The sequence below is a fragment of the Benincasa hispida genome, chromosome 5 (genome assembly GCF_027475165.1).
Source record: "Benincasa hispida cultivar pf3 chromosome 5, pf3_genome.v1.1, whole genome shotgun sequence".
In the NCBI taxonomy this organism is placed as follows: domain Eukaryota; kingdom Viridiplantae; phylum Streptophyta; class Magnoliopsida; order Cucurbitales; family Cucurbitaceae; genus Benincasa; species Benincasa hispida.
This window is the reverse complement of record NC_143482.1, coordinates 26,039,200-26,043,637: the sequence shown is the minus strand read 5'-3', so window position 1 is coordinate 26,043,637 and position 4,438 is coordinate 26,039,200. Positions and strand designations below refer to the sequence as shown.

At 33.9% G+C, this 4,438-nt stretch overlaps 1 pseudogene; it reads right to left on the bottom strand.

The window, feature by feature from the left end:
- Positions 1-1,215: 1,215 nt before the first annotated feature.
- LOC150035999 (CDK5RAP1-like protein pseudogene) lies at positions 1,216-1,931 on the bottom strand (annotated as a pseudogene).
- Between the last annotated feature and the right edge of the window lie 2,507 nt (positions 1,932-4,438).

The following is a 4,438-nucleotide window of genomic DNA, read 5'->3' as shown; positions in this document are numbered from 1 at the left end:
GCAATATAGAAAATTTTGTTTTTACTTTCTAATCTGCATCTAAAAACCGTAAAAGCCTATGGGAAAAAAAAATAAAAAATAAATAAAAATGTATTGACAAATAAAATATGTAATGCCAACAAGAGCATAGCTTTAGTGCTCGTACTATTGACCTCGAGGTTCGATTCTCCCACCCCACACTTTATTTACAATACCTTTAAAAAAAATAAATAAAATATGTAATAAATGTAGAGAGATAAGCAACAATAAGGTTAAAATTGTCCAAAAAACAGCTAAAATCTAATTATGAAATAATTCTAAATGTTAGGACAGTTTTGAAATATTAGATGTGGAATGAGCTATTTGACTAGATGTTTCTTCATTACCCCAAACAACCTGATGGCAAAATTTTAAATAATCTCAATGAAACCCTAATATCATGTCATTAAACATATCGAAATGAGAAAAAAAATCTACTTAATGTCATAAAAAGGAAAAAATAAGAAAATTATTAAAACTACATCAAAATAATTAAATAAAATATAAATAATAATTTGATGCCCTTGATGGTTCATATCATAGAAGATCAAACCTCATATTATCCTAAAGTTGATAGTATAAATTTATACTAAGTTATACTTGAAGCTCCCCTTCCATAAATTAATTAAGAAAATGCTTAAATAAAGAAAGAATATATTCTTTTTAAATTATATGCAAACTATATACGATTGTAATTTTGTATCTACCAAAGTCGTGTTCATGATAAAATTAATGGGTGAATATGTGATTTGTAGTTTATAAAAACACTTATAGCTCCAATTATAATTTGCACTGAAACTTAGATATAAATATTTTAGGTATAGAATTGGCGAAAATAAGACAACCTTAGCTATGTGAGTTGGACAAAATTGGAATGTAAAATATAATTTCATACATCTCTTTCAACAACTTAAGCCTCAAATCTCATTGTTGAAAGCTCAACTCTTCCACTTTTATTAGTAGTACAATCTATACAACAGGTCCTGCTCAAGTAAGGTCGTTGCTACTACTCTTTCATAAATCACAAGCATCTATAACCAAGATACAATTATATTTTTACCCATTGAAAAAGATGCAATGATAATCTAATAAAAAACAAAACAATACTAAAGCACCCCTCAGGTATTGAAGAGGTAGTTGAACACTAAAGCAATAACATTTTAGCAAAAGCCAAAACGATCTAAATTCATTAGAAGATCAGCTCACACAGGCAATTGATTCATCCATACTGTTGTAGAATGAGCTCAATTTTGTAATGGCAAGTGCCTCACCGAACAATGACGCTCTTGTCGATTTTGAGATACGGACTTCCACAAAGTCACCAACCACTGCTTTCCGTTGTCCATCATAATCACCATCTCGATGTGGAACTGCGACATTAATGAACGAAACTCTATGACCTCTGTCGCTCTTGCCAATCATCTCTGTCTCTGGGGCTCTCTTGTTTGGTCCTTCCACAAGCACCAATTGGACACTGCCAATCTGCGAATCATAACACCGTCCTGTACTGTTCCGAAAAGTTTCAATGAGTTCAGTAAGTCTTCTCTGCTTCACTTCCTCTGGAACGTCATCGACATAGTTCCGATGGGCATGAGTCTTTTCCCTCATGCTATATGCAAACAAGTAAGCCATATCGTAACCAACTTCACTGATCAGACTTAGGGTGTCGGCATGTTCCTCTTCGGTCTCCCCACAAAAACCTATAAATTGGAATGAAAAATGATACATCAAGACAGCAATACCACCAAGTGCATTACATTAGAATTAATAAAGTGGAGAAATAATAACAGCATTAACCATGTAATAAGTCCAGTACTATTAAGCCAAGCTACTTTGCTGGAAAATTAAATATGACATGGATCCAACTCAGTAAGTTATGCAACAGTATCAAACCAGGTTATCTGACATGCCATCTCCGACAAACGAATTTGACAATGTTCTTCAGCAGAGAAAGAAGGATGCTCAAAATTTCTTGCTACACCCCCACAATAAAAATTATTAACTAAATCAAAGAAGGATGAGATATACATTGTGTTGTGTGAATAACATAGTGACACTTATTTAGTAAATCAAATGTCATATAAGCTTTCTTATCTGAGCGCCAATATCAACATTACAGATTTTTCTTTTCCTTAAACAAGGATGTTAGATTACCGAAATTAGGGTTATCTTGTTATTGTAAATATCTTTAGTTTTGTCATTTATTGTCTTTTTACATTCTTCTAATTAGGTCACTCTTGTATTCTTGTATATATATGTGTGTGTATATATATAGTGAATGGAATAAGATATTCTAATTCTCTCGGACCTAAAAGTTTCGCATGGTATCAGAGCCTTAGGTTTTAAGGTTTTTGTGAACTTTAGAGTTTGGTGTTTAGAACCTGGTTGTGTTTCATCTAGGGTTTTGAGAACTGCTTAAGTCTACACTTTAGGTTGCCATCATTTGTCGCCGTCCACCGCCACCGGTACAAATTAGGTCACTGTTGATCGCTATTTTTTTAACACCACCCATTCCAACAGAGAGCCCAACCGTTGATCTACAAAAGTATAAAATCCGGTGTTGATCTGAGCAGCATGTGAACCTCACATGTCGCCGCCAGTGTCTGTCATCTGTTTCAAGTCGTCTTCGGTGGTTTTAATCGAAATCGTGTATTCCTCCTACTAGTTTGTGTGTTTGGACTATATCTTCACTTATTTGTGGTTTGTCGATGGAAAAGTCTCTTTGGTACCATAGGGTTTGGTTTAATACAGATTTTTTTTAGATTTTAATCTATATTTCTGTCCTTTTTAGGTTATGGCTAACAAGAAAACAGTAGTCATGTACGAGATGATTCTGATGGTGTCAAAAGTCACCGAATACAAGTTGAATGGAATTAATTATTATTTATTGAGATCAAATGTTCATCATTTTATTGGGAACATTGAGGTGGATGATCATATAACTGAAGAGACACCAACTAATGCTTCTACAAAGATTTGGTTGAGGGACGATTCAAGAATGCTTCTACAAATCAAGAATTCTATTGAGTGTGAAAATTTGGATCAGTTAATCACTATAAATTTGTTAAAGACGTATTGGAATTTTTGGATTTTCTCTATTCTGGGAAAGAGAACATCAATAGAGTATTTGAGGTGCGTAAGAATCTATTTCAACCTGACCAAGGAGAGAAATCACTTACAAGTTATTTTATGGAGGTGAAAAATACATGTGCAAAATTCAATGCCTTAATGTCAATTAGTACTGATCCCAAAGTTTTGTTAGCTCAACGTGAAAAATTCTTCATCATGAGTTTTTCAATTGGCCTTGCACCTAAATACGACATGGCCAAAGATCAAGTGTTGTCGAACTCAAACATCTCATTATTGGAAAAGGCTTATACTTGAATACTTCATATAGATAAGTCACAAGTAGTTATATCATTTGATTCTAATAGTGCTTTAATTGGGCATACAAATGACTATAGGGGTAATAAAGGGGTTTATTCAAATAACTCCAAAGGTTATCCCAATACTTAAAGACCAAATTTAGGAGATGTTATTTGCTATTATTGTCATATGGCCACACGAAACGTGAGTGCAAGAGATTGTTGAAAAAGGGTCAAAGGGTGTCATCTGCATGTATAGCTTCTTTGCCTGACAATCTTGAGAAGTCTATTACAATTTCTGCAGAGGAGTTTGCTAAATTTCAATAGTATCAAGAGTCATTGATAGCATCATCTTCAACTCCATCCACTTCTTATACTCCCACTACTGCCATTGCAGAAATAGGTAACACTATAAATGTCCTATTTCCTCCACTTCATAATGGATCATTGACTCTGGAGCTACAAACCATATGATAGGTAACTCTAGTCTATAATCTAACACTCCGCCTCAGGATATTGTGTTTTTGTTTGTGGTAATTTGATTTCTTGGAAGAGTAAGAAACAAAATGTGGTGTCACGTTCAAATGTTGAATCAGAATATAAAACAATGGCACAGTCCATGTGTGAATTGGTGTGGATATACCAACTTGTAGAGTTGGGATTTGATATCACAACACCAACAAAGTTGTGGTGTGATAATCATGCAAAACTTCATATCGCATCTAATCCAGTGTTCCACGAGAGAACAAAACATATTGAAGTTGACTGTCATTTCGTACATGAAAAAACTCAAAGAGGTTTGGTATCTACAGAATATGTGAAAACTAGAGAGCAATTAGGAAATATCTTCGCGAAAGCTTTGAATGATGCATGTATAGATTATCTATGTAACAAGTTGGGCATGATTAACTGTTAGGAACCTGCTTCACTTGCACTCAACCAAGTTCCCAAACAAGCCAACAGACAAAGAGCAAGTATTACAAATATGGTTATATTTCAGAAAAGAGTAGGAAATCCAAATTACAACCCAAGAACAATCAGAAGATCCATAGAAA